Raw genomic sequence first — 11,876 nt, 5'->3', positions numbered from 1 at the left:
TCACAGTATTTAAACTACAGAATATGTCATATTGGGAAGTCCGAAGGCATACTCCGATATGGTCTAGTGGCTAGGATACCTGGCTCTCACCCAGGAGGCTCGGGTTCGATTCCCGGTATCGGAATTTATTTTTTGTCTTTATTTTTATATATTTTTATATATGTATTAATTTTAATAAGTTTTTGAACGCCAAATAATTTGACGCTTTCGTAAATTGTAATATAAAAATTATAAAGCAATAAAAAAATTAACGCGACTGACAAAAATATATCCTGCGATGGCCGGGAATCGAACCCGGATCAACTGCTTGGAAGGCAACTATGCTGACCATTACACCACCATCGCAGATGTGAGTGAGTGCATTCGGTATTGAGTTACTTGCTTCAATATAGCAAAGAAATAAATTGAAGTAAGAAAAAAAATATCTGCCACGATATCAAGAATGAAAATTAACTACTCGAAAAAGAGAACGGTGACCATTGTTGCATGACGGCGAATAAAATTTTAACGCGATTGTCAATATACGGCAGTGCAATGGCAGTCAATACGTTATATCCTTTTAGTGCTCTGAATATAAATTTATGTAAAATAAAAATAAAAAAAGAAACCCCTGCGATGGCCGGGAATCGAACCCGGATCAACTGCTTGGAAGGCAACTATGCTAACCATTACACCACCATCGCAGTTGGAAATGCAGCTCTACATGAGTGTACACGTTGTCGAAGAAAGGCATTCAATTTACACGTTATCGTTAAACAGGTTTAGTAACAGGTGTAGTGTTAACGTCCTAAAACGCATTATTTACACGAAGAGATGTTATTTTATCTCCAAAGAAATCTTGAAATCTTGATCTTGTCAAAGAAAAATACAGCAAATATACTTTTTATAATTTTATTTTAAGTTGGTAATGTAATCATAACAACTCGCTTAGCGTTTGGACGTTTCTCTAAAACTACAGATTTATAATTTTGCATTGCCTTTGCCAATGACTGCAAAGTAATAACAACTGATGTTATATAAAACCGGATTTAAGCGACATTTTATGTCAGTAGTCATATATAACGAGTGATGTTATTAAACCTCATTAATGGTAACGTGTAAACGTAGTCTAACAATAAGATATGGTTATAAGTCTATTAATAACATTGGAGGGTAGAAATGAGATTTAGTCGTGCATATCCGGTATGTTATCATATCGTAAAATATTTAGACGAGGAATTAGGAGGGAATGGAGGGATAGAGAAGAGGAGGGAAGAAGTGCGTCGTTTTAAAGATGCCACATCCCGTTCGTAACGTGTGCAAACGTGTTCAAGGTCGCACTTCAACGATGCTGACCTGTGACGCAGTTTCCGAACAAAATGGCGAGAAACGTCTTTCGACCAATTGCAGCTTGGCGCATTCGGAGAGGAGGGAAGAAGTGCGTCGTTTTAAACATGCCACATCCCGTGTCGTAACGTGTGCAAACGTGTACAAACGTGTTCAAGGTCGCACTTCAACAATGCTGACCTGTGACGCAGTTTCCGAACAAAATGGCGGGAAACGTCTTTCGACCAATTGCAGCTTGGCGCATTCGGAGAGGAGGGAAGAAGTGCGTCGTTTTAAAGATGCCACATCCCGTGTCGCAACGTGTGCAAACGTGTTCAAGGTCGCACTACAACGATGCTGACTTGTGACGCAGTTTCCGAACAAAATGACGGGAAACGTCTTTCGACCGATTGCAGCTTGCGCTTTCGACGCTTGCCTTTATGCGTTTATGAGCCACTATTTCCAATGTCTGTTAACTTCTAACAAACCGTTAATTTTTCAGAATAGCCAATAATGGGGTTGGCTATTTCGATAGAATAGTCGGTTAGAAGTTAACAGACGTTGGAAATAGTGGCCCATAAACGCATAGCGAGATTGTACACTGGCCGTCAACGATTCATTTTCTAAGATAAGGGGGGAACATAAAAGTTCTAGTGACTTTAATAGAAGTATATCAATAGCATGTTTAGGCTTCTATGTTCTCTTTCCAGGTAGCAGAGTGACGTCAATGACGTATTAATTCCGTCTCTTAATGACGTCTCTAACGTTATTAAGACGTCTTTCGACGTCATCTTGCTATCTGGGCCTTATCTCAGAAAACATATTATTGTTACTTACACTCGATTTTGGACGAGCTGTTACCGAAGCCTAAATCTTACATTAAGGACAGCTGGTCGTTCGTGCAAACCATTAGGGATATAACTATAAATGCTGATCATGTCCTAGCTTCCTTTGATGTCACTTCACTTTTTACGAACATCCCAAAAGAACTAGTTCTTCAAGGCATTGAAAAACGTTGGCATCTCATTTCACCTCACACAAAATTCTCCCTACCTCAATTTCTTCACGCCGTGGAATGGGTACTGACCTCTACCAGCTTTTGTTTCAATGGACAGTATTATGAGCAAGTTTTTGGCAGTCCAATGGGGTCTCCATTCTCTCCCAAGGCGGCTGACATTGTAATGGAGGATTTGGAGACCCATTGCCTTGGTGCTCTTGACTTTGACCTTCCTTTTTATTGTAGGTATGTAGACGATAGTTTTGCTATAATTCCGATGTCAAGACTAAATGACATACTCGATGTGTTCAATAGTTACCACCCGCGATTAAATTTCACATATGAACTAGAAAACAACGATGGCCTCCCGTTTCTCGACACGATAGTCATCCGCGATGGAAATAGATTGACCTCGAATTGGTATAGAAAACCAACGTTCTCCGGCCGTTACACGAATTATTTCTCTAGCCATCCATTGAAATATAAAGTGAATACAATTACGAGCTTAGTCGATCATGCTGTTCTATTGTCTGATGCTCGCTACCATGATTCAAACATCAATTTAGTCAAAAAAATTTTGGTGAATAACTCCTTCCCAATGGATCTCATTAATAAGCACATCAACAATAGAATTAAGCAGCTGCGACACAAACCAGATATTGCTAGCTCGCCGGTTCAATTTGATCCTCGACGTTGCGTGGTACTACCATATGTTAAAGATCTTGGCGGGACTATAAGTCGCACACTCAATAATGTTGGTATTACTACAGTTTATACTGTCCCCAAAAAATTAGATACTATCATAAAAAAGGGCAAGGATCGTCTCGATAAAAACCAGTCTACTGAGGTAGTTTATAGAATCAACTGTAACGATTGTTGTGCTTCCTATATTGGTCAAACGAAGCGATACTTGAAAACGCGCGTCACGGAACATTTCAATGATATTAAAAAGATTGATCATCAGCATTCCGTGGTCAGCAAGCACCGCGTTTCTCTCGGCCACGAATTTAAATGGTCTGAAGTTGAGATACTTCATAAAGAAAAAAATACTAAAAAAAGAGAAATCGCTGAAATGTTTCTAATCAAGAAATATTCTGATACCATTAATTTACAGAAAGATACGGATAACTTAAACCCTATTTATGACAACGTCATCTCTTGTTTATAATTTGTATTGTGGTTACCCGCTCTGTCACCTTTCGATCTGTTCTCAACTACATGACGCGATATGTTCAGTTCGTTTCCGACGTCCATCGCATAAACATGTAATTGCTGTGCCGTTCTGACGATACTTCGTTAACTCAGCGAGCATGATACGAACCGGTGCCTTTGGAAAACTTTCTCTGTGTAACTAAGTTTTTTCTTTGTTCGTGTTCCTTTTTACTTTTTTGACAACTTACTGACGAATATATTTTTTAGCACTCTGTGACTTTTCTATCAAAATTTCACGAACAGTTGACTGAGAATTGTTTGATAATGGCACTTTTTCCTCATCAGGTATTTTTAAGTGTTACTCACGATTTAAATTCCGTACATATTTTTACCTGCTGTATTGACGCTGCGATTTTTATAATTGTTTGTTGTTAGATTACTTGAGAAGGACCCGAAGCTTGGGTCGAAACGTCGTGTAATTTTGAAAATTTTGGCCAATTATAGTCGATTAAATATACGCACCTTTTGTTATTTATTATTGGCGGAACAAACACATATTTCTTAAACATATTATTGTCGGCCAGTGTACGTGATGTAGAAGTATCTCTTTACGTCAACAGGCAAATTCTTGATGTATTCCTTGTAATCGTGTAACCATTCGTTGAAAGTCTCCTCTGTCATTACACCTTTCACAAAAGATGTGTATATTTTGTACGGAATGTGGTAACGAAAATATATCGAAATTCATTCTTCTCCTAACTTCTCGTCCTAATACTTTAATCGAATATGATATGATGTAACACTGGATATGCCCATGATCCGATCTCGTGCATTTCTTTCCTCCCCCCCTTCATTGCAAAGCAGCTTAAAAGAAGATATATTTTCCAACGCTCTCATTCGTCGAACCGGGCCCCCCTCGCAGCATCCTCTATCACCATCACCTTTACATCGACGACAAGGCCTTCCCCTGTTCTATCTCCTATAGCATTTCTCCCGCAATTCCCCCTCTCATCCCAATCCTCCGCCCAACATTCCTGATTGTGAGTGACGTAATCGCTATAATTAGCTACTGGTATTCTTTCTCTTCGGACGATATAATAAAAAGTTTTATTCTTTGTAATTAAACTTCTTGCACTTTCTGTTTCTTCTTTTTATCTCTCCAATATGTATAATTATACTTGTTTTATTTTAAGTGCAATTATGAGGCGCGAATCTAATGTTTACAGGCTACACCAGTTTTGTCGAATCTTTTATGACAATTGTTAACATTTTATATAAATACATTTTCAAGCAAAAGCATGTAATAGAATACAATATAAGATTCATTAAAAAAACATTGAGAACAAATCACGAATCAAACGTGAAACAGTTATTAACAAACAGTAATTGGGTAACTTCATTCCGCGAAACGATTTGAGTACTATCGATTTTATACATCTACTTATTGTAAGCACGTACACTCATTCGTGTTATACTTGTTAGACAGAAATAGTCGCTTATCGTATCTGCATTATCTAACACGTAAACTCCAAATATCGGTTTCATATTATCGGGATGCTACAAGTTCCTACCGATAAATAAACAAATTTTTAACGCAGACATGAAATGACTACATTTTATATTTGTCAAACGACAAACGAAGATATTTATCGCTTTTTTATTTAATTATCTTTATACATTGTTTTGTCGAGTAATGCTGTTTAAATAACCTGTTCGTCTATTGTAAGTAAAATCCCATCTGCACACACCTCGTAAAGTTTAATACTGATAATTTCAGACGACGGATAAATTTATATATAGATGATAATTCGCCGTAAAGTCGATATCAATTATCGCGCCATTCAGTCTGCGGCAATTTAATCGACATCCAGTCGTACAGATACGGGATTTTTCATATGCAATATAACCGCCGAATGCATACCGGTGGATAATAAACGCACGCGGCGCATTGTTTTCCGCTCACCAATTAGGCAGCATTACCAGTCCGAAATGATGGGCTCGCCAATTAAGCAGCATTATCCGGCTCGAAACGAGACGACCCCCAAAGCTGCCTGCCAAACTGCCTTTATCTGCCAAAATTAAAAAACTTTAGACGCAATAAACTCAGACGTATTGTGCACGATCGGGTATACGTACTTACGAGTTCTCACACGGTTTACATTGTTTACAAGGTAGAGTGATTAAAGCTTGCCTTGATAAATTGACACTTGCGAGAATAGCGTTAAATAAATCCAACGATAAAGCTCTTATCGTCTCGAACGGAAGTGTTTTTCCCCGAAATGATATAGACGCGCTTAGTAAATGACGATGTTGAACACACACGAAGCTCTGAATACAACGGGGTTGCGCGAAGCTGAAAAGTTAGATTAGATATCGGACGAATGCAATTAGGCAAAGTTATCTTCGTGCTTATTTGCCCCGATACGTGATTTCCGATGGCGGAAATTCCGAGCGATATTAGAATACGAGAACGATGCGTGATTAGCGCGGTCAGTTATTTGCACCGACACGGATGCGGAGAGATATACATCCGAAATTCTCTCAGCGCGAGGCACAACGCAAATTCGATTATGTTAGAAACAGCATTTGGCGCTCGGCCCGCATTAGCCACGCTCCGGTTACTTGCTTGATTAATTTGCCGCGGATTTATTATCGCGAACAACCACGCTCGCGCGCGCGGAAGATCTATGCCTGTGTTTCGTAATTCCTCCGCACATCGAAATATCCCTACAAAGGACAATATATCTCTGACTGTGATAAAAGACACAAAGTTAACCGAAACTGTCTATTTTCTACAAATTTTCAAAAACTATGTTTAAGAAATATTTTTATTTTATGCTTACAAGGGGAGGACCAGGTAGTGCCCTCACCGATTTAAATAAATTTTTAATATGTTGTAGGGTTAACCCCCCACTAATTAATGGTAAAGTGGCACGATGCAATACTCGAGCATTCGCAAGATATTTGCATCGAAATTTACTTATTTAGTCCATTCGCCAGGTCGATTGAGCATTTTTATCGAGGTTGATGGCTTAAGTTAATGTTTTTTTTATGTTTTTTGGGTCGTAGAACAAGAATCTGTGAATAGTTTTTTCGTAAGTCGATGCAATAAAAAGTTATTAACAATTCATTTGTTTAAATTGCCCTAGCGATCAAACTATACATCCTATAAAAAAATGAACTAGAGAAAATTTGTTTCTCTTTTCACGACGAAAATGGCGTTTGAATTTTTCCAAAATCTTGATTATTGACGGAAATATGTCAATTTTTAGGTAATTAATGCCTAATATTCACCTACGATCAGCAGCCATATACGCGAGGTGTACTGGACTTCCACGCACGTAGGCGCGTTTTTGCAAGTTTAGACAAGTTCAGAGTTTCAATTGTTTTAACGATACAATTGAGCGCGAGCGCGCACGCCTAGGGTACTCCGCGACGCGTAGGCAGTAATTTTTGTCACAAAAGACACACGGAGTCACATCAAGTGTGGTTTCCGAACGCAGCCTTACTTTTGTAACTTATGTCGGTTGGCGCGCGAAAGACGTTAAGTTAAATTTTCTTTTAATTTAACGTCTTTCATAGGAAAGCTAAATTTGATATGCTTATGAAATATCTGTGATCTTAAAAATCGTATTCATTTGGATTATAAATAGTGCATGCGTTAACAAATTATTTATTAGAAGAAGTCATCGACATTCATTTAATAAATACTTGTTAACTATTAATAATTATATTATATATAAATACTTGTAAACTATTAATAGTAACCTTGTAACTATTTAAAATTGTAAAACTGAGATTCTTTAACAGATCTGCAATATAAAAATTGGAATTTTTCAATTATTAATGATTCTTCATTAGAATTCAATAAATAGCACAGTCGATGTTAACAAAAATATGATTATGAACTGGGGAGAAATTGTTCTTTCAGTGCATCCTCTTTTGGGTGCACGGGGTGCACCCCTCTATAAATAATTCTGCCGGCGCCCATGCAGGGCGTGCTCACTACCAGGGCCCCTGACATACGGAGCGTGCTCCTTCCGGGCGATCGGTCATCGGTTTCACGTTTTTTAACCTTCTTTTTTTTGGCCGAGATAATATTGAACTCTTATCTCTTTGGTTTGTCGTCAATTGATTTACGTTTCGTGAGTAACAAAATAAGTACTTGGATTTGTTTGGAGAAACTATTAGTCTCTCTTCTAGTCGCCAGGTCAATTGAGCATTCATGTGCATACATATGTATGTTGTTGGGAATTTGATGTTGTAGGAAAGCAGCGTTGTCGAAAATAAAAAACTCGAGTAAACGGACGTGTCATATTTTCAGTCATTTCGTAGCATAGCCCATCGAAAATTGGGGATTTTCATGTAATATCCGGGCGATACGCGTGAAATTATCTGAAAGACGCTTCCAAAACGATCCTTTCGACATGTTGATTATAAGATCTTTGATCTTTCCAGCATTTCCATTACTTTATGGTCGTTCTACATTAGTCGCAATCGTGAGAAATTGACCAATCACAGTCTATTAATCTTCGATCGCAAGCAGAATAATAACAGAGTGTGATTGGTCAATTTCTTACGATTCTTACAATTGCGACATGTAGAACGACCATTACGCGTCGAAGCGTCGAAACGCAACCGTTGAAAAAAAGAGTGTAAGACGTATTTGAACAAAGCAGTTGCAATCAACTATAATGCCACTGAGGTCTCTTTTACCTAAGAGTAAAATCGAAAATATCGAAACCAGAAGGAAAAAATTATAAGAAAAGGAAAATGAAAAAAGGCTGCAACAAATGCAGTTGCAGCAGCAGCAGCCGCAGCAGAAGCAGCAGCCGCAGCAACTACAAAAAAAGGAAAATGAAAAAAGGCTGCAACAAATGCAGTTGCAGCAGTAGCAGAAGCAGCAACCGCAGCAACCGCAGCCGCAACAGTCACATGTGGCTGTGGCTCGCGACATTCTTTCGCAGTTATGGTTACCATTAGAATACATAATAAAACACCGCGCGGAAAAGCGTAATGTAAGGTAAGCGATCGGAACTCCGTCATTCGGGACGAGAGTCACGGCGGGTGCAATCAACTATAATGCCACTGAGGTCTCTTTTATCTAAAGAGTAAAATCGAAAATATCGAAAGCAGAAAGAAAAAACTACAAGAAAAGGAAAATGAAAAAAGGCTGCAACAAATGCAGTTGCAGCAGCAGCAGCCGCAGCAGCAACAGGAGCAGCAGCAGCAGCAGAAGCAGCAACTACAAGAAAAGGAAAATGAAAAAAGGCTGCAACAAATGCAGTTGCAGCAGCAGCAGCAGCCGCAGCAGAATCAGCAACCGCAGCAGAAGCAGCAGCCGCAGCAGAAGCAGCAACCGCAGCAACCGCAGCCGCAACAGTCACATGTGGCTGTGGCTCGCGACATTCTTTCGCAGTTATGGTTACCATTAGAATACATAATAAAACACCGCGCGGAAAAGCGTAATGTAAGGTAAGCGATCGGAACTCCGTCATTCGGGACGAGAGTCACGGCGTTTTTCTCCCCTCCACTTACACACGCAAAGACTCTCGGTCTATTCGTGTGACAACTGCGTCACACGCATAGACCGAGCGCCTTTGCGTGCGTAAGTGGTAGAGGAAAAACGTCGTGATTCTCATCCCGAATCTGGCAGACTTCGTCGTTTATTCCGCCGAGAAACGTGACGGTATCTCAAGGCCGATCGATTCGGAGCTCCATTGATCAAGATACCTTTGAGTTAGATCTTCGTAATTACGCGACTTCGTGTACTTGGCGTGCACCGGTGCAGGGCGGTGCAAGTGTAATCGATTTTGCTATTGAACGGTTGGTAGACAGTAGATCGGAAGTCGTTCCCGCGGCCCGCGTAGTGTCGGGAATAGTCGCGGCCGTCGCGGCCGTGTCCTATATTTGGTTTTAATCGCGGATCGACAGAGTAGTTCGCCGATGGAAGGTTCGAGAACGGACGAGAACGGACCCGAGGATCGACCCGAGATCCTTCTGACGCCATGGGAATCGTCGCGGACGGTAATCCGCGTTCTCGCGAAACGGGCCGGGTGGCCGGGTGCCGCGGGGTGCCGCGGCGTTTCGGGAATCGCGTCGCGCCGCAAGTGTTGTGTCCGTGTGCGTGTAAAGTCGTAGAAATGCGTGTCGAAAGGTGCGTGTGATGAAAAGAGCAATATTGAAAGCGTAAGGTGAGACAGGTGTGTGGTGAAAAATGAAAAGTGTTTGATAAGTAACGACTGTAATGGCGGAGTAACAAGTGTAATGGAGTAACGAGTAACGCACTCCAAGATGTCTACGGAGGACGGAGGGAGACCTGGGAGACGCCGTGTCGAGCCGAATTAATGGCGATCGAGGAGAGTGAACCTCTTCCAGTTTCTGATCGTCGCGGAAGAACGGTGAGTCGTGATACAAAGTATATCTATTTTGATATATAAGAATCTCTCGACGCGATTTACGGCGAATGAAATAAGCGAGAGTAGATCGGGTTGGATTAATTATTAGCGAAATTAGTTATCGAGTGGATTAACTCGATTATCATTCAATTAAGTTGCTAATAAAAAATTTATATATTGATCACGTAATATCTGGTCAGTTTGTTAGTGACACATAATAATACCTTAAATTATGATTAGTTTTATATTGTATAATTATTTTTAATTATAGTTCAACTACGATATGCGATAATTTTAATTTTTTTGCATTAAATCTAAAAGCTTCTGCGAAAATTTTAATTAGCATTTTTGGAAATCTCTCTTAAACATTTTTATTTTCCAATTTAGTGAACAAACTTGAATTTCAATTTTCTAATCGTACTCGTATCTGGCATTCCCTTGAATAATAATTCGTTGAAAGAAAATAGAAAGTTATATATATAGGATGTCATTTTAATTTACCTCCCAGAAACTTGTTTATCTTTGATCGTAGAAAAAATACTTCAAGCACAAGTTGTTTGGTTTGAAGGGGGACACATTATTCTGATGTGAGCCATGTCGTAGATATCGTTTTCAAAAAATTTTAAAGGTGACTGATTTCTAGAATAAAGCTTGCTTTTCTCCTTAAGATAAAAGTCGTAGATCCCGAGATCTCTTCTTAAAAACGACGACATCTACGGCATGATTCGTAGATATCGTTTTCAAAAAATTTTAAAAGTGACTGATTTCTGGAATAAAGCTTGATTTTCTCCTTAAGATAAAAGTCGTAGATCTCGAGATCTCTTCTTCAAAACGACGACATCTGCGGCATGATTCATATCGGATTTATGTCCCCCTTCAAACCAAACAACTTTGTCCGAAGCATTTTTTCTACATCAAGTTTTTTTAGGGGGAGGTAAATTAAAATAGGACACTGTATATACACATATATGTCTGTGTATAAAAATATAGCACATAATCTTACAATTAGAAAGAAATGATTTTTATTACGATATATATTCTCAAGTGCACCACGTCATTTTTTTCTGCAATCGGAGAATGTAAAAAGATTATCGAACAAGCTGTCGCTTAAAAACTGACAGATATTACTTGAAGGATGGATATTAAAGTATAATTAAACATTACGTTATCTTTATTGCTACCTTGAAACTTCTTGGCGCCTCTCGACTTCGTTTATTACAAATTGCTCGATTTCAATTACAGATAAATTAGATTGTACTGCTCACAATCAGTAGTCCGGTTTCAATTTATATTTCGTGATATACACACAAATCTCACGCGAGAACGACACAAAGGAACAGAAAACTACCTGCGGGCGCAGATAAATGATAAGATAATTGCGATTAATCACTCTATTTATCTCCCGAAGAAATCGAAAGCGTCGAAAGAAAGGAGCGCGGTGCGAAAGCGAATTAGGGAAAGTCCGCGAACGAAACAATCGCGATAATATAATCGCGGAGTCTCGGAGCGTCAGTAGATATCGCGACGCTGTCATCGTTAATAATGAACTAATGACAGGGACAGGGGGTCAATTAATGGCCCCGCCGAATTACGCTGATAGAAATTGCGCTGATAAAAGAGCGTTAAGATATCCACGCCGTTCACTCTGGCCTTATCCTTTAATTATAAAAGGATCTCATTAGAAAAATGCGCGGGTTACGCGCGTATTACGCGCACCGCCCGCGATCACCTGCGATGCGCATTATCTGCGGATTTGCATATCGCGTGCACATACGCACGTGTGCAGCGGGGGACGCCTGAGTGCAGGCGCCGGCCGCCGATCGCGGCCGCCGGGTGTTTGTACAAAGAATTACAGAGTACGACGATCTCCTCCGCGCCTCCGCTCTGATTGCCGACACTAAAAATTACGCTCTTTCCGCGTGCGTTTTCAAAATCGCCGGCGGCGCCGATGTCCGGTCCCGTGATTTGCCGCTGCGGGTTGAAATGTTGCGTAAGCTTCGATAACTGATAACTTCGTGCGATAT

The 11,876-nt window shown here is 39.9% G+C and overlaps 3 non-coding genes across 3 annotated transcripts; 1 reads left to right on the top strand and 2 right to left on the bottom strand.

Annotated features, from left to right (window-relative positions):
- Nucleotides 1-52: 52 nt before the first annotated feature.
- On the top strand, nucleotides 53-124 carry Trnae-cuc (transfer RNA glutamic acid (anticodon CUC)). Its single transcript has one exon. It is a non-coding gene; the product is annotated as a tRNA-Glu (tRNA).
- Nucleotides 125-273: 149 nt separating this feature from the next.
- Nucleotides 274-345, bottom strand: Trnag-ucc (transfer RNA glycine (anticodon UCC)). The gene has a single exon. It is a non-coding gene; the product is annotated as a tRNA-Gly (tRNA).
- Nucleotides 346-611: 266 nt separating this feature from the next.
- Trnag-ucc (transfer RNA glycine (anticodon UCC)) lies at nucleotides 612-683 on the bottom strand. The gene has a single exon. It is a non-coding gene; the product is annotated as a tRNA-Gly (tRNA).
- Nucleotides 684-11,876: the final 11,193 nt, after the last annotated feature.

Source organism: Temnothorax nylanderi, unplaced genomic scaffold (genome assembly GCF_030848795.1).
Source record: "Temnothorax nylanderi isolate EJ_2023f unplaced genomic scaffold, tnyl_v1.0 TNYL_tig0053_pilon, whole genome shotgun sequence".
Classification (NCBI taxonomy): Eukaryota; Metazoa; Arthropoda; class Insecta; order Hymenoptera; family Formicidae; genus Temnothorax; species Temnothorax nylanderi.
The sequence above is the reverse complement of the archived record's forward strand: the minus strand, read 5'-3'. Positions and strand labels throughout refer to the sequence as shown.